Below are 25,066 nucleotides of genomic sequence, written 5' to 3'. Positions count from 1 at the left end.
TTACACGTGAAGTGAGAGATTCCCCAGTGAGACTTTATTTGTAGTCAAACCTAGAGAGAGACTTTTCCCTGAAGAATAACATCTAATGCTGAGATCATATTGCTTTCCCAATGGTAACCTTGGGAGACAAAGAAATACCAAATAATGGTAATTTATTTCCAATTTATAGGGCTGCACCCTAGTTCAGTTAAGGTGAGCCCGCGCCTGTGGCAGCACCCTGCCCTGTGGAGGCAAGCTTTGCAGGAATTGCATTAATCTGTACTAAGCATAGTTTTGTCTCAACAAGTAGGCTATGCAATGCAGTGGTCACAGTGCACAGATATCTTTCTGTACCAGGATGCACCAGCTCAAGAAGAGGAAATTACAGGAAAAAGCCATAGACGATCATCCATATACCTTCCTGCCTGGTGACAGTGAAGGAGGGAGATATATGGGGCATGCGAGTGTGACTTGCACTGTGGTTATGAGGTTGGCACTATGGGAACTACTGTGAATCATGGGCACTAAAATAATCTAAGGGGTCTAATATGGGTGTTATCCTTTTCCTTTGTAGGGAATGAACAGGAGTGATTAAGAAGGTGCAACCAAAGTAGCCGAGCATGGGTAATACATCGGACAACACAGTGCGGCACACAGCGGCATAACTTGAAGCTCATGGGCCCCAATGCAAAACCTCCAGCGGTGCCCCAGTTATTGCAAGTATTGGTCTTTTTATTTTCAGCATGAGGGACTTGTGCTACCCCCTAGGCTCCAAGGTTCAGGTGCGATTGCAACCTCTGCACCTATTGTAGTTACACCCCTGGCGGTGCATACAGTGCTCATCTCTTTTTGCATCTCCAATTTGGAGAGCAGCAGCTCGCTTTCCTCTCCAATATCTTCATAGTTCAAGTATGATATTTTGTTAATATACTTGATTAGTACATTTTGCAGCTTTGCAATTATATTTTCTGTCTTTCATGCTGCACATAAACTGATATAAAAGTGGTTTGGTTTCCAGGAATTCTACATTCAGTTTGTTAGCCTTGATGTCCTACTGATAATAATAGGCTGTATAGCAGGACCTCTATATCTTGTGTTGGATTGGGGGTCTTGGAAAAAAAGAAGTTCCTAGATGATGTGACATGCAGATGTAGTGCTGTTGCTTCAGAAGCATCCAGCAACTAGAGGGGTTAACACAGTCACAGGAGACAGGGAGTGTTTTTACAGAGCCCCAGGGGGATTGTGGGGAACTTGTTTTTGTAGTCTGCCTGAAGCCGAAGGGAAAGGTGGTGTGTTATCTGGATCTGACAGAAGGCAACTGAGCAGGATTCAGATCAGGAGAGAAACTAAACACAGGTCAGATAAACTCCCTGAATTAACAGTGCAGAGTATTATCGGGCAGGAAGATAAGGACTGGAATGAATTGTTTCATAGGGATCATCTCCCTCATCAAACCCTCCCCCCTTCCATCTCCATGCAGAATAAAGAATGCTGTGTACTATTGTGTCCTTGTGAAGGAAAAGCCTGTGGTTGTGTATGCATGGAAGTGTGCTGCTAAGAGATCTAATCTATGCTGAATTATACTACTGAAGAGACTGTAATACTGTGCCTTGTGAAGAAACTACTGTATTGTTACTGGAGCCAGTTGCTCAAGAAACTCAGACTGTACTGTAATGAAGATTGTTGCTGTAATATCCCTGAATTGCACTGCCCATGCTTCAGATTAAATTCCACTGTTAAACTGTTGAAAAAGACTCTTGTCAGATGTGCCTGGTCAGCAAATTAATCTATCGTGTGCCTGAGAGAAGCTGCAGCATATGGTCGCCCTGAGTAACGATTCCCCCAGGATTCCAAAGAATTCATGAAACCTGTCTCTCCCCTATCTAAACTTAGGCAGCGTGCATGTAACATTGGTGGCCCGTATGGGGAATCCTGAGTGGGAATTAGCATGTAGAGGGAGAAGAGAAAAAGTGTCTGGAAAAACACAGCAGAACAGCACCTCAATTCAACTCTGATAGACCAGTTAAAGGGGACCAGCCCTAAAGAAAACTCACTAGCAGCAATGGATGTGGAAATACAAATGGATAGAATTAGTGAGTAGAGATGAGCGGTGTTCGACTCGAACTGTTCGCCAATCTCAAATTCGAGCTGTTTTGGGCGGTGTTCGAGCCGTTCGGCGAACACGAACAATTTGAAAAAAATTCGGCTGTTCGAGGTTATGTTCGATAACTGTTCGTGCACCAAAATCATAACTGGATTTTTTCTCAGTAATGCTGAAAATTAATGTTAATACGCAGTTTGAGTGTACAGCGGGGCGGGGGGGAGAGGCAGCGGATGGATCTCTGCAGAAATAATGAAGATCTCCATTTTTTTTTCTCTTTCCCGCATTTACAGTGGGGAGGAGCAATCTGTCAGCCTATCAGCAGCGCACACACGAAGCGAACTGCTTTTTTTCACACAAGCAAGGGCATGTGTCATTGGCAGTGTATGTCACATGTCCTTGACCTATAAGACCCAGCCATTTTCCACGTAGCCACCATTTTCTCACTGCTGCAGCTGCGTGTTAGACGGCACCACTGTTGCGGTGTGCGCTATACTTTGAGTGTTAATTTCAAGCCAATTTTCGCACAAATCTACAGATAGCTTGGGAGTAGGGAATAGTTGTGATTGCAGTCCTTTTGAGGACTAGGTTACATCATTTCCTACGACTTTTAGCAGGCAGGTCTGTGCTCTTAAATAGATAGGTTGGGAGTAGGGACTAATTGTAATTGCAGTCCTTTTGAGGGCTAGGTTACATCAGTTCCTATCACTTTTTGCCAGGCAGGTCTGTGCCAGTGCTGTGCAGGTTTTTTTCACAGCATTTGGCTAATTCTAGCAAAGCAAATCCTTTTTGGCCTCCTGCAGTGTGTATTAGTCAGTGGAGTAGCCTATCTGTGTTGCAAGCTACACCGCCTGTGTATAGAATACAAATTTTTTTACTGCACCTAGTGAAGTAAAACCTTTTGGGCATAGCATCATTCTATTAGTCCATCTATACTAACCTCTACCAGGTTGCAAATTCAAAATAATTTTTATCTGCATCTAGCTCTGAAAAAATATTTGGGCTTGTAGCAGTGTGTGGGACTTGTTCTATTAGTCCATCTATACTAACCTCCACCAGGTTGCAAATTCAAAATAATTTTTATCTGCATCTAGCTCTGAAAAAATATTTGGGCTTGTAGCAGTGTGTGGGACTTGTTCTATTAGTCCATCTATACTAACCTCCACCAGGTTGCAAATTCAAAATAATTTCTGCATCTAGCTCTGACAAAATATTTGGGCTTGTAGCAGTGTGTGGGACTTGTTCTATTAGTCCATCTATACTAACCTCCACCAGGTTGCAAATTCAAAATAATTTTTATCTGCATCTAGCTCTGAAAAAATATTTGGGCTTGTAGCAGTGTGTGGAACTTGTTCTATTAGTCCATCCATACTAACCTCCACCAGGTTGCAAATTCAAAATAATTTTTATCTGCATCTAGCTCTGAAAAAATATTTGGGCTTGTAGCAGTGTGTGGTACTCATTGTATTAGGCCATCTTTACCAAGCTCCACCAGCTTTGAAATTAATAATAATTTTTAGCTGCATCTTGCCTGTAAAATAATTTTGGGCATATTAGCAGTGTGTGGTACTCATTCTATTAGGCCATCTATACTAAGCTCCACCAGCTTTCAAATTACTAATAATTTTTAGCTGCATCTTGCCTGGAAAATAATTTTGGGCATAGTAGCAGTGTGTGGTACTCATTGTATTAGGCCATCTATACCAAGCTCCACCAGCTTCGAAATTAATAATAATTTTTAGCTGCATCTAGCCCGGAAAATAATTTTGGGCTTAGTAGCAGTGTGTGGTACTCATTATATTAGGCCATCTATACCAAGCTCCACCAGCTTTCAAATTAATAATAATTTTTAGCTGCATCTTGCCTGTAAAATAATTTTGGGCATATTAGCAGTGTGTGGTACTTATTCTATTAGGCCATCTATACTAAGCTCCACCAGCTTTCAAATTACTAATAATTTTTAACTGCATCTTGCCTGGAAAATAATTTTGGGCATAGTAGTAGTGTGTGGTACTCATTGTATTAGGCCATCTATACCAAGCTCCACCAGCTTTGAAATTAATAATAATTTTTAGCTGCATCTAGCCCGGAAAATAATTTTGGGCTTAGTAGCAGTGTGTGGTACTCATTGTATTAGGCCATCTATACCAAGCTCCACCAGCTTTCAAATTAATAATAATTTTTAGCTGCATTTTGCCTGTAAAATAATTTTGGGCATATTAGCAGTGTGTGGTACTCATTCTATTAGGCCATCTATACTAAGCTCCACCAGCTTTCAAATTACTAATAATTTTTAGCTGCATCTTGCCTGGAAAATAATTTTGGGCATAGTAGTAGTGTGTGGTACTCATTGTATTAGGCCATCTATACCAAGCTCCACCAGCTTTGAAATGAATAATAATTTTTAGCTGCATCTAGCACGGAAAATAATTTTGGGCTTAGTAGCATTGTGTGGTACTCATTGCATTAGGCCATCTATACCAAGCTCCACCAGCTTTCAAATTAATAATAATTTTTAGCTGCATCTTGCCTGTAAAATAATTTTGGGCATATTAGCAGTGTGTGGTACTCATTCTATTAGGCCATCTATACTAAGCTCCACCAGCTTTCAAATTACTAATAATTTTTAGCTGCATCTTGCCTGGAAAATAATTTTGGGCATAGTAGTAGTGTGTGGTACTCATTGTATTAGGCCATCTATACCAAGCTCCACCAGCTTTGAAATGAATAATAATTTTTAGCTGCATCTAGCACGGAAAATAATTTTGGGCTTAGTAGCACTGTGTGGTACTCATTGCATTAGGCCATCTATACCAAGCTCCACCAGCTTTCAAATTAATAATAATTTTTAGCTGCATCTTGCCTGTAAAATAATTTTGGGCATATTAGCAGTGTGTGGTGCTCATTCTATTAGGCCATCTATACTAAGCTCCACCAGCTTTCAAATTACTAATAATTTTTAGCTGCATCTTGCCTGGAAAATAATTTTGGGCATAATAGTAGTGTGTGGTACTCATTGTATTAGGCCATTTATACCAAGCTCCACCAGCTTTGAAATTAATAATAATTTTTAGCTGCATCTAGCCCGGAAAATAATTTTGGGCTTAGTAGCAGTGTGTGGTACTCATTGTATTAGGCCATCTATACCAAGCTCCACCAGCTTTGAAATTAATAATAATTTTTAGCTGCATCTTGCCTGTAAACTAATTTAGGGCATATTAGCAGTGTGTGGTACTCATTCTATTAGGCCATCTATACTAAGCTCCACCAGCTTTCAAATTACTAATAATTTTTAGCTGCATCTTGCCTGGAAAATAATTTTGGGCATAGTAGCAGTGTGTGGTACTCATTGTATTAGGCCATCTATACCAAGCTCCACCAGCTTTGAAATTAATAATAATTTTTAGCTGCATCTTGCCTGTAAAATAATTTTGGGCATATTAGCAGTGTGTGGTACTCATTGTATTAGGCCATCTATACCAAGCTCCACCAGCTTTGAAATTAATAATAATTTTTAGCTGCATCTAGCCCGGAAAATAATTTTTCTTCCCAATAGTGGTAGCAATAGAATTATGGGGCGCGCTCCTGGCTAACAAAAATATACGCTTCATACCAAAAAACACCAGCCTAGCGCACTGCATTAATAAGATGGCATCATCATCTCACCCAGTGCTAGGCCTACTACGCCTGCTAGCATTCCTGTGCCTAAAACACAATGTATGGGTCCGCGCTAGCCACAATGCTGAGGGGTCTAAAGCTGCTGATAACGCTTTATCACAATTCAATTGGCAGATTTTCACAGAGCTCCTCCCCAACGCCCACCCATCGGGCAACAGTTGCCCACCCTCCCTATGGGATCTAGTGGCGAATAGTTGATGCCATTAATCAGAGCGTCAGTTGCCCCGTCGACGTGGCAAGCATGCGGTAAGGCATGGGAAGAGTGGACATGACTAGTAGCAGGCAGACGGGTTGACCAATGTGAACAAGCCAGATTACAAGTCACCATAGAATTTCTCCACCAGCTAATGATGAGGGGCATATCAGGGGCGTCAGCGCAACGGTGTCTGACCGGAGTAGCATTTCACTTCCAACTACTGAATTGGGGAGATGTGACAAAGAGATTCATCATCAGACAATCCATAAAAGGGTGGAAAAGGGGTCAGCCAAGTCAGGAGTGTAGACGTCCCATCCCGTGTCACTAAAACTGATTTCTCACATCATATCCCTAACACCATTAACATGACACTCACAATTTGAAGCAACACTACCGTCTACTGCATTTGCGATCGCCTTCTTCGGGGCGCTATGCATAAGCGAATTAGTCCCTCAATCCAAAATTACCACCAGTGGAGGCTTATTACACCAGGACGTAGTCATAGCCAATAATGCAATACTTCTAGGCATACGCCAATCGAAAACGGTTCCAGCGGACAGGGGCACTTGGGTACTACTACAACCCACAAACGGTACACTGAGTCGGGTAACAATAGTAAAAACATATATAACCATCAGATCACAAAGTAATTTCTTCCTATCACACATTGATGGAACGCCATTATCAAGATACCAGTTCCAAGCTATATTTAATAAATGCATAACATCGGCAGGGAACCACCCCAAAGATTACGGGACACACTCATTCCCCATAGGCGCGGCCATGGAAGTAGCAAGAGCAGGACTGTCAGAAACGGAAGTTCAGAGGATAGGGAGATGGCGATCCACGTGTTTGGCGAGATACATAAGACCGGACTTGTTATCCTAACGTGGTTTGTTTCTTTTACAGGTGACGCTAAGCCAGCAGTGTGGGTGATAGGCTACTCGTATATATATTGGGCAGAAAAAAGGGCGAAAGTTCGCTCAGGCGGGAGGAAATTAGAGTTTCATAATACATATTTCAACTGGAGAGGTATTAGAGGCCTGCTATGGCCACAGGTACTAATAGAGGTAATCAAGGTAGGGAGAGAGGCAAGAGGTCCGGTCATCTTAGTTATACAGGCCGGGTGAAACAACCTAGGTCATCACAAGAGCGCATAACAAATGGCAATAATGAAACTAGACACTGAGCGCTTCAGAGAAATTTTCACAAAACTAACTATAGTATGGTCAGAGATTGTGCCGATAGCGGTATGGCAAGGTGCGCGAGACATCACGGCCATCGAACGGACAAGGCGGGTAATAAATATTCGGATGGCAAAATTTAGAAGAGACAGAGGCGGTGTAGTGATTAGTGTTGAGCCACCCCCGTAGTGTTCGGGTTCGGTTCGGTTCGTCGAACACCGGGATGTTCGAGGAACTGTTCGTCGAACTGTTCGTCGAACACCTTAGAACACCGTCGAACACCGTTAAAACCAATGGCAGGCAAACAAAAACACATAGAAACACATAGAAAACACCTTCAAAGGTGTCCAAAAGCTGACAAACTGCTCAGAAGACGCTTTCTTTAAAAAAGCCGGTCGGCAATTCAGCAGCGGCATACACCGGTACCCGACAATTTAGACAAGAAGGAATAGAGCCTCACACATAGATTAGATAGATAGAAACATGTCAGTCACATATATATGAAGTACAGTGACAGTGTTGCTTACTGTACTTGTCATTTAGTGTAAAGGATTTATTAAAAAATATAATAGTGTTTTCATGCACTGTCTCTTTAAAAAAGCCGGCCGGCCATTCAGCATCTGTACCCGACAATTTATAACAGACAGAATAGAGCTTCACACATAGATTAGATAGATAGAAACATGTCAGTCACATATATATGAAGTACAGTGACAATGTTGCTTACTGTACTTGTCATTTAGTGTAAAGGATTTATTAAAAAAATAATAGTGTTTTCATGCACCGTCTCTTTAAAAAAGCCGGCCGGCAATTCAGCATCTGTACCCGACAATTTATAACAGACAGAATAGAGCTTCACACATAGATTAGATAGATAGAAACATGTCAGTCACATATATATGAAGTACAGTGATAGTGTTGGTTACTGTACTTGTCATTTAGTATTAAAATAAAGGATTTATTATTAAAAAAAATTGGCGTGGGGTTCCCCTTAATTTTAGTCTCTAGCGGAGGTTAAGCAGACAGCTGGGGCAGATGTTTGAAGCCTGGGAAGGGGGTAATACCCACGGAGCTTCCCAGGCTACTAATATGAGCCCCCAGCTGAATACATAGCCTTTACTAGCTATTAAAATGGGGGACCCCCCCAAAAAAATGACGTGGGGTCCCCCCTAATTTAATAGCTAGCAAAGGCTAGGCAGACAGCTGGGGGCTGATATTAATAGCCCAGGAAGGGAGCCATGAATATTGGCCCCCTCCCAGGCTAGAAACACCAGCCGTCAGCCGCCCCAGAAATGGCGCATTCATAGGATGCGCCAATTCTGGCACTTAGCCTCGCTCTTCCACGCTGCCCTGTAGCGGTGGCAGGGGGTAATAGGGCTGGGGTTGATGTCAGCTTATAATGCCAGCTGACATCAAGCCCAGGTTAGTAATGGAGAGGCGTCTATAAGACACCCCCATTACTAACCCCATAGTCAAAGTTAAAAGAAAACACAAACACCCAGAATAAAGTCCTTTAATTGAAATAAAGACACAATCCTTTATTGTTCTAAATTAAACCATACTTACCATCACGCCCATTCCAGCTGAAGCCAACGATCTCCTGCAATAAAAGAAAAATAATAAAGCAACATCATCCTTACCTTTCCATGGTTCCCACGACAGCTTCAGCTCTGCTACATCGAGATGACAGGCTGGACCGCAGCAGAACGCTGCCATCCAGCCTGTCATCCCGCAGACACTGAGAAGCGCAGGCATGCTTGCGCTCTGCAGTGTCTGGCTGTGACGGCATAAAGATGAGACGAGTTCATGTCCAATGAACTCGGCGCACCTCATGCACGTCACTGACAGCGTGGGAAAATTCTCACGCTGAAGCGCTGAGTGCAGGAGAATTCTCCCACGCTGTCAGTGACGTGCATAAGGTGAGCTCATGTCCAATGAACTCAGCTCACCTCCTGCACGTCACTGACAGCGTGGGAGAATTCTCCTGCACTCAGCGCTTCAGCGTGAGAATTCTCCCACGCTGAAGCGCTGAGTGCAGGAGAATTTTCCCACGCTGTCAGTGACGTGCATAAGGTGAGCTCATGTCCAATGAACTCAGCTCACCTCCTGCACGTCACTGACAGCGTGGGAGAATTCTCCTGCACTCAGCGCTTCAGTGTGAGAATTCTCCCACGCTGAAGCGCTGAGTGCAGGAGAATTTTCCCACGCTGTCAGTGACGTGCATGAGGTGAGCCGAGTTCATTGGACATTAACTCGGCTCATCTGGATGCCCTCACAGAGAGACACTGTGGAGCGCAAGGTAAGGATGATGTTGCTTTATTATTTTTCTTTTATTTCAGGAGATCGTTGGCTTCAGCTGGAATGGGCGTGACGGTAAGTATGGTTTAATTTAGAACAATAAAGAATTGTGTGTTTATTTCAATTAAAGGACTTTTTTCTGGGTGTTGTGTTTTTTTTAAATACTTTACTAGAAATTCATGATGGTCATGTCTAATATTGGCGTGACCCCATGAATTTTGGGCTTAGGGCCAGCTGATAATGCCAAGCTGGCCCTAACCCCTTTATTACCCAGTGAGCCACCGCATCAGGGCCCTGGATGAGTTGGGTACAGCGCCAGAAGATGGCGCTTCTATGAACGCGCCATTTTCCGGGGTGGCTGCGGACTGCAATTTGCAGCGGGGGTGGCCCAGAAAGCTTGGGCCTCCCTGCGCTGCGGATTCCAGCCCCCAGCTGCCTAGTTGTACCTGGCTGGACACAAAAACAGGGCGAAGCCCCACGTCAATTTTCTTTAAATTATTTCATGAAATAATTAAGAAAAAAAGGGCTTCCCTATATTGTTGTGTCCGGCCAGGTACAAATAGGCAGATGGTGGTTGGGGGCAGCCCGTTCCTGCCTGCTGCACCTGACTGGACACAAATATAGTGCGAAGCCCCACGTCAATTTTTTTTTAATTATTTCATGAATTTCCTGAAATAATTAAAAAAAATTGAAGTGGGGCTTCGCACTATATTTGTGTCCAGCCAGGTACAGCAGGCAGGAACGGGCTACCCCCAACCACCAGCTGACTATTTGTACCTGGCCGACACAACAATATAGGGAAGGCCTTTTTTTCTTAATTATTTCATGAATTTCATGAAATAATTAAAAAAAAAATACGTGGGGCTTCGCCCTATTTTTGTGTCCAGCCAGGCACAACTAGGCAGCTGGGTGCTGGAATCTGCAGCGCAGGGAGGCCCAAGCTTTCTGGGCCCCCCCCGCTGCAAATTGCAGTCCGCAGCCACCCCGGAAAATGGCGCGTTCATAGAAGCGCCATCTTCTGGCGCTGTACCCAACTCATCCAGGGCCCTGGTGCGGTGGCTCACTGGGTAATAAAGGGGTTAGGGCCAGCTTGGTATTATCAGCTGGCCCCAAGCCCAAAATTCATGGGGTCACGCCAGTATTAGACATGACCGCCATGAATTTCTAGTAAAGTATTTTAAAAAAACACAACACCCAGAATAAAGTCCTTTAATTGAAATAAACACACAATTCTTTATTGTTCTAAATTAAACTATACTTACCATCACGCCCATTCCAGCTGAAGCCAACGATCTCCTGCAATAAAAGAAAAATAATAAACCAACCTCATCCTTACCTTTCCATGGTTCCCACGACAGCTTCAGCTCTGCTACATCGAGATGACAGGCTGGACCGCAGCAGAACGCTGCCATCCAGCCTGTCATGCCGCAGACACTGAGAAGAGCAGGCATGCTTGCGCTCCTCAGTGTCTCGCTGTGACGGCATCCAGATGAGCCGAGGTCATGTCCAATGAACTCGGCTCACCTCATGCACGTCACTGACAGCGTGGGAAAATTCTCACGCTGAAGTGCTGAGTGCAGGAGAATTCTCCCACGCTGTCAGTGACGTGCATGAGGTGAGCTCATGTCCAATGAACTCAGCTCACCTCATGCACCTCACTGACAGCGTGGGAAAATTCTCCTGCACTCAGCGCTTCAGCGTGAGAATTCTCCCACGCTGTAAGTGACGTGCATGAGGTGAGCCGAGTTCATTGGACATGACCTCGGCTCATCTTTATGCCGTCACAGAGAGACAATGTGGAGCGCAAGCAAGCCTGCTCTTCTCAGTGTCTGCGGGATGACAGGCTGGATGGCGGCGTTCTGCTGCGGTCCAGCCTGTCATCTCGATGTAGCAGAGCTGAAGCTGTCGTGGGAACCATGGAAAGGTAAGGATGAGGTTGCTTTATTATTTTATTTTTATTACAGGAGATCGTTGGCTTCAGCTGGAATGGGCGTGACGGTAAGTATGGTTTAATTTAGAACAATAAAGAATTGTGTCTTTATTTCAATTAAAGGACTTTATTTTTTATTTGTTTGTGTTTTTTTTAACTTTGACTATGGGGTTAGTAATGGGGGTGTCTTATAGACGCCTCTCCATTACTAACCTGGGCTTGATGTCAGCTGGCATTATAAGCTGACATCAACCCCAGCCCTATTACCCCCTGCCACCGCACCAGGGCAGCGTGGAAGAGCGAGGCTAAGTGCCAGAATTGGCGCATCCTATGAATGCGCCATTTCTGGGGCGGCTGACGGCTGGTGTTTCTAGCCTGGGAGGGGGCCAATATTCATGGCTCCCTTCCTGGGCTATTAATATCAGCCCCCAGCTGTCTGCCTAGCCTTTGCTAGCTATTAAATTAGGGGGGCCCCACGTCATTTTTTTTGGGGGGTCCCCCATTTTAATAGCTAGTAAAGGCTATGTATTCAGCTGGGGGCTGATATTAGTAGCCTGGGAAGCTCCGTGGGTATTACCCCCTTCCCAGGCTTCAAACATCTGCCCCAGCCGTCTGCTTAACCTCTGCTAGAGCCTAAAATTAAGGGGAACCCCACGCCAATTTTTTTTAATAATAAATCCTTTATTTTAATACTAAATGACAAGTACAGTAACCAACACTGTCACTGTACTTATTATATATGTGACTGACATGTTTCTATCTATCTAATCTATGTGTGAAGCTCTATTCTGTCTGTTATAAATTGTCGGGTACAGATGCTGAATTGCCGGCCGGCTTTTTTAAAGAGACAGTGCATGAAAACACTATTATATTTTTTAATAAATCCTTTACACTAAATGACAAGTACAGTAATCAACACTGTCACTGTTCTTCATATATATGTGACTGACATGTTTCTATCTATCTAATCTATGTGTGATTCTCTATTCCTTCTATTCTAAATTGTCGGGTACCGCTGCTGAATTGCCGGCCGGCTTTTTTAAAGAGACGGTGCATGAAAACACTATTATTTTTTTTGATAAATCCTTTACGCTAAATGACAAGTACAGTAAGCAGCACTTTCACTGTACTTCGTATATATGTGGCTGACATGTTTATATCTATCTAATCTATGTGTGAAGCTCTATTCTTTCGGTTCTAAATTGTCGGGTACCGGTGTATGCCGCTGCTGAATTGCCGGCTTTTCATGTTTCACTGTTGGCACTGTTCCCATCGATTTGGGCAATCACTGTAATGCCACAACCACCATGGCTGTGGCATTACAGTGAGTGGCAGACAATCCCTGCATGATTGGTGCTCTAAATAGCACCAGACATGCAGGACACGCTTTTGGTGCACGAACAGTTATCGAACATAACCTCGAACAGCCGAATTTTTTGCAAATCGTTCGGGTTCGTCGAACAACTCGAACACCGCCCAAAACAGCTCGAATTTGAGATTGGCGAACAGTTCTAGTCGAACACCGCTCATCTCTAGTAGTGATACAACCCCGACAACTGGAAGGAGATAAAGCAGGCCTCATACGGCCCGATGGTGTTCACTTAATGGATATTGGATTGGACATATTCCTGTCAGGACTCCAGGACGGAGTGGAAGAAGCGTTAAGAGTGATGGATGGGGGTCAGAGTCCTGCATACGAGTACGCAGGATCCTCCGTGGCCTGGAAATAGAAAGGACATGTTGGAGAGTTACACTTGTTGGCCAACTTGCCGGTGTGGAGACCCAGGGCATGCTGCAAAAAGCTGAATTATTTTAGAAATAAAATGCCTTTCTAATGAATGAGTATAAAGAGTTAATAAAGCTGTGACCGATCCTCACCCATCCAGTTGTAAGAGTTACATTATTGTATTGTCAAGGAAAGGGGGGCGGTAGGGGGGCTGAGCGTCTGGGTTTGGTTGGGGGTCCCCACAGTCTGCCTAGGCTAGATGCATTTAAAAATTCTTGTTAGATACACAGGCGGTGCAGCTTGCTTCGCAGCTGGGCTACTATGCCCAAAGTATTGCCTAAGCTAGATGCAGTTAAAAATTCTGCGCTGACTAGCAGACACTGAAGCTTTGGAGCAGACCTCTGAGTAAACAGCTCTTCAGACTCAACCATCTGTGTTACCCCAAGCCATAGTGTATGTAGTTTCTTACAGTTAAAAGGGGGGGGGGCACCCAACCCACCTGGAATTGACGATGCCAACGTCACGTAAAACACAACAAGGGGACTCCAAAAAGAGTCTCCATTTTTTCCAAAAATTGTGGCACAGACACCACTTAAGTGGCATCAATTGCCCCAGAGTTGCTTAAAACGGTTGGTGAGGTGATTTTACCAAATCCTCAAGCTTTTAGTCTCCCCAGGATGACACAGGGGTAGAAAAGTCCTTGCGGATCCATGATTTGTTCATCTTCATGAACGTGAGTCTGTCTACATTCTCAGTGGACAGCCGCGTGCGCTTATCTGTCAGCACACCACCAGCAGCGCTGAACACACATTCAGAGAGAACGCTGGCTGCAGGGCATGACAAGATCTCCAAGGCGTGAGTGGCGAGCTCCGGACATTTTTCCAGATTGGAATCCCAAAATGAGCAAGGGTCCAGTGACACAGTCATGGCTTCGATGTTCACTTGGAGATACTCCTGTACCATACTCTCTAGGCGTTGACTATGTGTCAGACTTCTTGTCTCCTGTGGCCTTGCAAAGGATGGTCTAAAAAAGTGGTGTAACGATTCCACAAAATTGCTGTTACCAGCAGATACTGTGTTACTGTTACGGTTTGAGTGATGAAGACTCGACAGTCCCACGGTTTGCAAGTTAGAACTGTGAGATTCACTACGTGCACCACTGGTGTTTTGTGGAAAAGCACATGTAAGATTCTGCAACAGCCTCTGCTGATGCTCCTGCATGTGTGAATCCCTTTCTATGACAGGAATTATTTCGGCAAATTTACTTTTGTACCGGGGATCTAAGAGTGTGGCAACCCAGTAGTCGGGATTACTTCGAATTCTGACAATCTAAGGGTCATGTAGCAGGTAGTGCAGCAAGAAGTCACTCATGTGTCTTGCGCATCCAGGAGGACCAAGTCCTTGTTGTGTTGGTAGCGAGGTAAGAATCATGCTTCCTTCCTCTGCCCTCTCCCCCCAACCTCACACAACAGAAATGTGATCAAGGTCTCCCTCATCTGATGAGTCTTACATGCCCATCGCCAGTTCGTCCTCCACTTCTTCCTCGGCTCCTGCACCTTCCTCAACAGTTTGGCTGCTACCATGCGCCCTGGTTAATCCTTCTCCCCCACCCTCCCATGCCTGCCGCCTTGGTGCTGCCGACCGTTTGGACCTGGGAGATGTTATCCCTTCCGCATACGACTCCTCCTCTACTTCCTCCACCTCCTCTTGTCCCACCACCTGACTCTGAATTCTGTTTAACGTGTGCTCCAGCATGTAAATCACCGGAATAGTCATGCTGATAATGGCATCGGCGTCAGCACTAAACATCTTTGTCGCCATTTCAAAACTGTGCAGAAGGGTGTGTGGCACCCCTGAGGGTTCAGTCGCCACAGAGGTACTGCATCTCACCCAGAGGTGTGGTTACCCTCAGGTAAGGAAGGAGTATGGCTCAGGACCCTAACACCTGCATCCAACACTTACCCTCAGTGGGGGTAGGGCGAGATTGCTCCTAAGGGAGAGCACAGTCCCAGGTCCCTAGCTGGCGGGAGGGTCCTATGTAGTGGGTGTGGGTGGAGAAAGCAGCTTAGGGGAGCACATGACAGGGAGAGTATAAATAGGAAGCCATCTTAGAAAGAGCAAGCCAGTCAGAGGAGAAGTGACAGGAGCAGAGGCTCTGCATGAGCTCTGCTCCGGAGGTGGGCCTAGCCTGGGAGGCCCAGGACTGAAGGAGAGAAGAGAGGAGTGGGAGCAGGAAGGCTCCAGGAACCGAAGGGACCCTAAGGGTACGGGCCTTGCAGAAGGCCACCCGTACACCCTCTGCTACCAGGAGGTAGTGGGGTCAGGCCAGATAAGGGGAACCGGTCCCTCAACTAGCGGAGAAACAGCAAGGCTCAACTAGAAACCGGAGGCTGCATCATTTCATGTACTGCAAGCCAAAGTTCACACCAGTCTCACTAAGAAGGTAGCCACATAGGACCCAGGGGACGGAACACACGTCGCCCGCCAAGGCCCGAGGATACAGGATAGAAGTGTCACTGGGTGTGAGGTGCAGGGAGAAGGCCAGAGAAAGGACACACAGAAGGGGCTCCTGCTAAGTACTCCGGAGCTATCTGGGGGTGGACTGAGCCCCTCACTGAGTACGCACAGCACGACGGGGGAGATTGCTCTGGTACCTGTAATCTGGACTGCAACAACTGTGAGTAAAGATCTTGGGACTGCATCAAACGGACTCTGTGTTCATTACTGACTCCCTGCACTACAACCACCATCATCCACCCACACTGCCCTGAAGCTACACTCTTCCTGTGGGGAGTAATAATACCATTGCTGCAAAACCACCAGCTTCAGAGGACTGTTCCTCAGCGGCGGCCCCTTTGGCTGCACTCCACAGGTGGCGTAGTCGGACATTATAAAACCCATATATACAAATTACCCTTGGATTGACCGCCCTGGGTCACGGACTGGGTCACCGCCACAGTGACTACAACCCCCAGCGTCTACCGGCCCGGCTCCGGGTACCCCACGGCCCAGGGGGCGCATCAACTTCATAGGTCCCTGATCTGAGACCACTCCTGCAGCGTGATTTGCCCCACCTCTGGATCTCGTTGGCCCAGGCTATACGTCAGAACGTATTGCACCAGGGCTTGTCGGTGCTGCCACAATCGCTGCAACATGTGCAGAGTTGAATTCCACCGTGTCGGCACATCGCATTTCAGCCGGTGAACTGGCAGGCCCAACGACTTCTGTAGAGATGTAAGTCATTGAGCTGCGGGATGCGAACGGCGGAAGTGAGCACACAGCGACCGTGCCCTCTGCAGAAGGCCATCTAGTCCGGGATAGTGGGCTAAAAATTGCTGGACAACCAGGTTCAACACGTGAGCCATACAAGGCACATGTGTGACATTGCCCCGGCTAAGGGCTGCACCCAGGTTTCCAGCATTGTCGCACACGGCCTTCCCTGGTTGCAGGTTCAGTGGAGACAACCATTCATGAAATTGGGTCTCCAGAGCTGACCACAACTTCTCAGCTGTGTGACTCACATTTCCCAGACATTTCAAAGTAAACACCGCCTGATGCCATTGAGCCTTGCTGCCAGCATAGTAAGGAGGTGTGCAGGATTCCTTCTGCGCAGTTAGAAAGCGGGTGGCATTACCAGACAGGCTTTGGGTGCAGGTGGAGGACCGAGAGGAGGTTGAGGAGGCAGAAGCATTGGAGGAACTTCTAGATAAAGAAGATTGACGTACAACTCGTGGGGACGGCAAGACTTGGACAGCAGCCCCTTGTCCTGCTGTCACCATAGTTAGCCAGTGCCCAGTCAGCGACATGTAACGCCGCTGTCCATGTCTACTCACCCAAGTGTCTGTGGTGAAATGCACCCTGTCACACACAGAGTTTCTCAAAGAAGCGGTGATGTTGTGTGCGACATGCTGGTGGAGCGCAGGCACACCTTTCCTTGAGAAGTAGTGCCGACTAGGCATCTGGTACTGAGGCACTGCGACGGACATAAGGTCTCGAAAATCCTCTGTGTCCACCAAGCAGAAATAGCCCGTTAGGGATATAAATAGGGAAGGTGGAGCTAGGCAGTTCAGTTCCTCTGAAGAGCTCCTGCAGTAGAGAAGCCTAAGAGAGGCCAGTTTGCAGTGGAGTTCAGTCTAGTCTAGAGAACTCAGTTAATAGTTCAGCAGTGAAGCACGAGGCTCCTGTTAGCTAGATTCAGGGAGCCCAGTTAGAGCTTAAGGTGTGCCGGCGCCTTAAGATCGGTGAAGCGCGGCAAGCTGCCGTTAGTGTGTATAGCCTAGTGAGGGCCCGAGTAGGCCGAAGGCGAGTGGAGAGTTAGCACATAGGGGGCAGAGGAACTTAACCAGCTCACCCCGAAGCATTTACCGGACACCGGATCCGAGCTTACCAGGATCTCTATGACCCAGTAAGGCATAACCGGAATCCCTGGAGAACTACAAGTCCCAGGATCGCTAAGGTGCTGATACGTAACAGAGCCAGGAGACACTTAGGCCCCGCATACTGGGAGCGTGAACTCCAAGACAAGGCCCTACCACAAGGTCAGCCAGCGCAGGACAGAGACAAAGTTAGGCCTAGCTCCAGGCAGGTCAGAAACTTACTACGCAGAGGCAAGAAACAGGAGGCCCTACACCCGCTCATTGGGGAGGATCCTGATATGCACCTTTCACCCTTCAGTGCTCCGGGATGTGCCTGAATTTCCACCAGTAAAAGGTACTGAAGTGACTACTGTGTCCGTTCCCGTTCTTGCTCTGACCCAGCTGGGTCTCGCCTGTCCTGCATTCCCACTGCATACGCTTTTCTGAGGCCTAGCTCCACCTGTGGGGAGCTATACCATCGAGCTGCCTTATCACCGGCCTCAGTGGACTGCTGCAGCGCTGGTGCTTCTCACCAGATACCACAGGTGGCGTCACGAACTCTTATAAAATTAACAATTATCCACCCTTTTAAAGAGTGACCCCAGGGTACGGGCCCGGGAGGCGAACACCGCGACATCCCAAAGGCCAGGCAAAGGCCCGGGTACCGAGTCATCCCCATCCCCTGGGCTACTCACATCTTCCTCCACCTCCTCTGCTGACCTCATCGACTGGCTGACTGTGGGTTGACAGTAAGTGGGATCTCCAACCTCGTCATCATCACCCTGTGTGTTCTCACACCCGTCGTCCTCAGAGCCAACCTCTTCCTGCCCTGACCAAAAAGTCAAGTTGTCGCTCCAATCAGGTATTTGAGTCTCATCATCGTCTTCATCATTGTCTCCACCAACAGGAGTTACAGTTTGGGAACGAGGGTCTACATTATGCTCAGAACCTTCTTCATCTGGTCCTGGATCCGACTCATAAAGATTCTGGGCATCAGTGCAGATCATTTCCTCTTCTGGATTAACAGAAGCTCTGGAGCAGACCTCCGTTTCCCAGGCTATAGTATGAGTAAACAGCTGTGCAGACTCAACCATCTGTGTTACCCCATACTCAGACGGGCAGCTGGAGACTTGGGAGATGTGAGGAAGCAAGTGCGATTGGGGTGACACCTCTGAGGACTGGAGTATTTGTGATGTTGAAGTTGAGGTGGAGGAGAGCCCACTTGAAGGAGCACTTGATATCCGTTGAAGCACCTGCTGTTTTTGTGCCTCATCTGGAATTTGTAGCGATGGGCGTGTCCGTAAGAAAGGGATCGTATCACATTGTCCACGAAAAGAAGTAGACATCTTAGTTTGGCTGGAAGATTCTCTTTCTTATGCAGATGTTACTCCCCCCACCGCGGGGGGGCTCGACCCACCAGCAGACAGGCACCAGTATTGGGAGAGGGGGGCTGGCCGTCAGGGTCCACCGCGGCTCTGGCACAAACCCGGCGACACGGAGGTCGAACGGGCAGGAACGGACTGGCCGTGTCGGCTTCGCACTCCATCGTAGTGCCTCTGCCCGCTCGCGCCCGTAACCTCAAAGGGATGAGCAAGCGGCTTTTCTTCCCAGGGCTGTTCCCCGCCCAGCAGGAATGTGGGGGAGCTCAGGTCGGCCTTCCACTGTACTCCCTTACCTCCCTCGCCCTCTTTCCTTCTTCCGTTCTTCATCTAACCCTTCGACTCTGTGGTGTCCGCTCTCCCTCCAGCTCTCTCCTTCTCACAGGTGGACTACCGCGTGTATTCACACTGTGGCAAATCTTTTGGGCCCAGGCATAAGAAGTTGTCGAGGTAATGGATAATATGTGCCCCCTTAGAAACGTCCATTACAACCCATTAGAGGAAGCAACTAAACGCCTCAAATAGTGAGCAGGATCTGGAGCACCCCATGGGCAAACAGCGATCTATATAGTATGCTCCTTCCCAGAAGCAGCCCAATAGGTGGACACTATTCGGAGGCACAGGTAGTAAGTAACCGGAATGCCGCATCAATGTCTGTTTTGGCCATTAGGGTGACCCTTCCCAACTTCTTGATCCGCCTGATTGCCTTGTCAAAGGATGTACAGTATATACTACTGTACTTGGTTCCGCGTCGATGTTGTCGTTTACGGACCTGCCCCTTGGATATGACAAATGTTGGATTAGTCCGAATGTATTGGGTTCCGTTTTTGGCACAACTCACAATGGGGATACCACTACGTCTTGTAAGGAAAGTGTTCTGAATGGAACCGCCATTCTACCTAAAGATATTTCTTTTTTTAATTTTCTTGTCACGACGTCTGGGTGTTGGTAGGCTGATTTTAGATTTTTACTCCAGTCTTTCTTGATTTTAGAAGGGCATGACATGCCTATATCTGTGTCTCCCCTTCCTTTTACTCCTCCACCTCTTTTCTTTTCGCATGACTATGTGTACTTGTCACTTTTCCATGTGTTAGTTGTGTCTTCTGAGCAGTTTGTCAGCTTTTGGACACCTTTGAAGTGTTTTCTATGTGTTTCTATGTGTTTTTGTTTGCCTGCCATTGGTTTTAACGGTGTTCGACGAACCGAACTCGAACACTACAGGGTGGCTCAACACTATTAACCTTCAGTTAACCTGTGAAGAATTGAAAACAGTAGCAGAACATATAAAGATGTCAGAAGAACAGATTTCTAAAGCACACAACTGCAGGCAATTGTTAGCTGCCATTAATGCAAAAATGGATGAGCTGGGGAAGGAAGAAGATGAAGATGTCATGGGGATGTTCCTCCAGGAGCTAACACAGTTTCCAACCAGGTTGAAGTCGGAGGATGGAGGGGCGGCACCAATTGCCAAAAACGGGAATCTCCGTCCGCAGACAAAACTACAGGAATTGAAAGAACAATTCAAAGCCCTGACAAAAGCCCTGCAGGAATCGACCAAAACCTTTGAACGGGTGATAGACTCAGACAGAACCTTTAACCTGCTCGGGTTAGATAAATCAGGAAGACAGTCCTCTCTAATACCACAAATCACCATAAGGAAAGAGTTCAAGATCCTGGGACAGATTGGAGAATATGAACAGAAAGAGAAACTGTCTTATATGAACTTGTTGCACCAGATCGATACAGGCTTACAGAAAGGCTACCAGACAGATGAGATCGTTGAAGGGGTGGTGAAAGCGATCAGCCCAGGACTGAACCTCTGTAGTATGCTAGAAATGAAGAGTCAATTGACCTTGCCACAGCTGAAGATTATTTTAAAAGGGCACTATAAAGAAGATAGTACTTCAGAATTGTTCCACTGACTCATTAACATCTCACAGGAAAATAAAGGATCACCTCAAAGTTTCTTGTTCAGAGCAATTGAACTTAAGGATAGACTGTTGTTTGAATCCAGAGGTGTAGAAGCGGAGGAGAAGTTTGATGCTGGACTAGTCAAGAAGAAGTTCTTGAGATCATTGGGAACCGGGTTAATCAGCAAAGACATCAAGTTGTAGCTGAAACAGTATCTAGAAGATCCTGGCATTCTGGACGAAGTCCTAATTTAAAAAATGAATGAGGCAGCTAGTTTGGAGTCATAGAGTGAACAGAAGTTAAAGAAAGGCTCTGCTCCTAAAATCACCAAAATGAGTCAGCTGAACTTAAAGACCCCAGGTGGCCAGTTCGAAGATCATCATGGAGACCCTCCAGTGCCACCTATGAGAGGGAACCTTAAATCCCCAACAAAACAGAGGACCGCCAGCGCTTAATGAGAGGAAGTAATAGAAGAACTGCGAGCCGAGTTGATTGAAGTGCAAAAGTTGATTCATTCCAGGCCAGAACTTGTATCCCTCAGACCCAGGAGTGGGTTCCAAAACAGAAGATACCCGGCTTGTGAAGCGTGCCATTCATCAAATCAGAGTACGGTGTGTGTCCACTGTCTAAGATGTGATGAGGACTGACATTATGCCAAGGAATGCCAATGGTCACGGTCGTTTGGGTTAAAAGACAGGAGGTTGCCAGTGCGGGCGACTGATAACCGCGACACGGAGGAGGCCCCAGAAGCAAATCCAAATCTCACCAAACCCCAGAACGGCGCATGAGATAAAACGGCTGCGTCAGTACTATCCCCAAGTGTGTTCCCGTCTACAACAGTTGCAAGAGAGACAGGTGCATCAGTTACTTAATGCCCAGTGCGTTGAGACACTGCTGTGATTACCGGGAACTAAACCGAAAGTCAGTACCTGATCGGCACCCGATACCAAAGATTCAAGATATGCTGGATAGCCTATCAGGAAGTACCTGGCTCTCTGTCCTCGATCAGGGTAAAACATATCATCAAGGGTTTGTTGAAGAGTCCAGTAGACCCTTGACAGCATTCATCACACCGTGGGGGTTACATGAGTGGATCCGCATACCGTCTGGCCTGAGTTCATCTCCAGCAGAATTTCAGAGGAGGCCATGGAAGGATTGAGGGACGATATCTGCCAGCTGTACTTGGATGACAATGTGGTACACAGCAAAACCTTCCGGGAGCATGTTGAACACGTGAGGACCATATTACAGCGGTATCAACAACACAGAGTTAAGTTGACCCCAAAGAAGTATGGACTGTTCAAAAGGCAAGTCCGATTTCTAGGGAAAATTGTGTCCAGAGAAGGATATACCATGAACCCAGCAGAAATCGCTCCGGTACTGGCCTTAAAAGACAAGCGACCCTCTACTGTCGGGGAGATGAGGCAAATCTTAGGATTCCTCTCCTACTAATGTACTTACGTTCAGAACTTCTCCAGGATTGCTGCCCGCTATATCTCCTCTTGGGGGGGCGACAGAGTCAAAAACACCCACGGAGAAGAAGAAGAACGCGGGTAGGACCGGGCTTAAAAGAAACAACGCCGTTTCGTCCCAACAGCCCATTCTCTGGACAGCAGACCACCAGGAGGTGTTGGAAGAACTAGTAGACTACCTGATAAAACCACCCATCTTGGGATATCCTGATTTCAACTTACCATTTGTTCTTCATTGTGACGCTTCTCAAGTTGGACTGGGAGCTGCTTGTATCAGCATCAAGATGGAAAATTGCGAGTCATCGGTTACGGTTCTAGAACGTTGACAGATGCCAAGAAGAATACACTGACAACAACCCTTTGACCTATGTCCTTACTACAGCCAAACTGAATGCAATGGGTCAGAGATGTGTCGCTGAACTAGCTGACTTCAATTTCAGCATCAAGTACAGGCCAGGAAAATGCAATGTGGATGCTGATGGATTGTCGAGAATGGCACTAGAGCTTGAGGAGTTCATGCAAGAATGCTCGGAGGAAGTCAGCCTGGAAGCAATTGAGAGCACTACCCAAGCAGTGCAAGCTTATCAAGAGGAAGACACACCATTGTGGTGTCCGTTGACGGTGGAAACCACCATAAAAGCGAGAGAACAAGATCACTCCCTGTCCATTCAACAACTACCGAAAGGAAAAATCCGTAGAGCACAAAGAGAAGATCAGATAATTGGTATAATACTACTTTATGTGGACCAAAATTGGTTTCCAAGTAAACGGGAGAGAGATAATGAGTAGTGTTGAGCCACCCCCGTAGTGTTCGAGTTCGGTTCGGTTCGTCGAACACCCGTGTGTTCGCCGAACTGTTCGTCGAACTGTTCGTCGAACACCTTCGAACACCGTTAAAACCAATGGCAGGCAAACAAAAACACATAGAAACACATAGAAAACACCTTCAAAGGTGTCCAAAAGCTGACAAACTGCTCAGAAGACATAACTAACACATGGAAAAGTGACAAGTACATATAGTCATGCGAAAATAAAAGAGGTGGAGGAGTAAAAGGAGGGGGAGACACAGATATAGGCATGTCATGCCCTTCTAAAATCCAAAAAGTGAGAAGCCGACACGGCCAGTCCGCTCCTGCCCGTGCCACCTCCGTGTCGCCGGGTTTGTGCCAGAGCCGCGGTGAACCCTGACGGCCAGCCCCCCTCTCCCAATACTGGTGCCTGTCCGCTGGTGGGTCGAGCGAGCCCCCCTGTGGTGGAGGCAGCTCTAAGCTTTTTAATTTAAATTGTCTCTCTAATTTGAATGAATACACTTTAAATCCATTTATAAGGATCTATTGGAGGGCAAGTCTCATGCCAGCAACCGCGGTAATTCCAGCTCCAGTAGCGTCCACTAAAGCTGCTGCAGTTAAAAAGCTTTTATAAGGATCGAACTCGGCTGTCCACCGCAAGGCATCCTACTGCCAGTCCCAGCCCCTATGCCTTGGGGTGCCTCCTGATGCTCTTCACTAAGTATCCCATGGTCCCGAAGCATTTCCTTTGAAAAAATTAAGTGTCTAAACTACAGGTGGTGCAGCTTGCTTAACAGCCGGGATAATCCGCTGACTAGCAGACACTGCTACTAGGCACAAAGTATTTCCTGGGCTAGATGCAGTTAAAAATTTGTAATTAGATACTCTCGTTGGATGCTGAGAAAGCATTCCATAGAGTCTCCTGGCACGCCATATATGATTCTCTTAAAAAGCTTGGGGTAGGGGTCTAGGGGACCCTTTTATAGCCAAAATCACGGCCCTGTATCGCAATACGTCACCTAGGCTGAAGATAAATGGAACTGTAGCACCCTGAGGGCTCGGTTGCTACAGACGTATTGCACCTCACCCAGAGGTGTGATATCTCACTCTCAAGTAAGGATGAAGTGTGGATCAGGACCCGACACCTGCATGCATTACACCACATTGCCGTGGGGCAGGGCGACCAATATGCCCCTGAGATGGGCACGACAGTCCCTGTCCCTGGCTGGAGTGGGGGGAGGGAACACTGAGGAAGGGGAACCCTGTAGTGCAGGAGCAGGGAGGAAGCAGTTCCTGGGTGCATTGAGAAGGGAGTATAAAAGGTGGGCACCATCTTAGTTCAGTGCAGAGAAGTCTGAGCAGAAGTGGCAGGGAGCAGGGGCTCTGCATGAGCTCTGCTCCGGAGGCGGGCCTAGTAACAGAGGCCCAGGCCTGGAAGAGGGAGAAGGAAGGAAGAGGAGCGGAGAAGGCTCCAGGAACGAGGAATGAAGGGATCCCAGGGGTGCGGACGGGCGAGTCGCCACCGCACGCCCGAATCCACCTGCGTGGAGGGGTCAGGCCAAAGGGGGAGACCGGTCCCCGAACTAGTGGAGGCAGGAAACGACCCTCAGCTAGAAACCGGAGGCTCTGACATTTTATGTGGCGCAGCCCCTCGCTACACCCGCTAGGAAGGCACCACATAGGGTCAGGGAAACTGGCGCCAAGTTTACCAAGAGGAGGCCCGAGGCAGCCGGACAGAAGTGTTGGTAAGAAAGGCCAGACAAAGGACACACAAAGGGGGTCCTGTGAAGTGCTCCAAAGTTATCTGGGAGTTGTCTGAGCCCCTCACCTGGTGAGCACAGTACGACGTGGGCAGCCGTTACCTGCAGACGTGGTCTGGATAATAAGAACTGTGAGTAAAGGCCCTGAACTGCATCACTGACTCCGTGTCGTTACTGCTGCTGCCCTGCACCATCACCCCCATCCTCCGCATACACTGCCCTGAGGCTATACTCCTCCCGTGGGGAGTTATGCTACGCTCTGCTGCACCCACAACACCAGCCTCAGCGGTCTGCCCTGTAGCGGCGGTT

The 25,066-nt window shown here is 47.1% G+C and overlaps 1 long non-coding RNA gene across 1 annotated transcript in view; it reads left to right on the top strand.

Annotated features, from left to right (window-relative positions):
- Window positions 1-241: 241 nt before the first annotated feature.
- LOC141171536 (uncharacterized) overlaps window positions 242-25,066 on the top strand; it is a 93,036-nt gene continuing 68,211 nt past the window's right edge. Inside the window, exons 1-2 of the long non-coding RNA XR_012252336.1 lie at window positions 242-468; window positions 554-699. This is a non-coding gene — a long non-coding RNA (uncharacterized lncRNA). The remainder of the gene's footprint in view (window positions 469-553; window positions 700-25,066) is intronic.

This window comes from Phyllobates terribilis, unplaced genomic scaffold (assembly GCF_046119375.1).
Source record: "Phyllobates terribilis strain yellow unplaced genomic scaffold, ASM4611937v1 Scaffold_12__6_contigs__length_324123572, whole genome shotgun sequence".
NCBI classification, from domain to species: Eukaryota; Metazoa; Chordata; class Amphibia; order Anura; family Dendrobatidae; genus Phyllobates; species Phyllobates terribilis.
The sequence above is the reverse complement of the archived record's forward strand: the minus strand, read 5'-3'. Positions and strand labels throughout refer to the sequence as shown.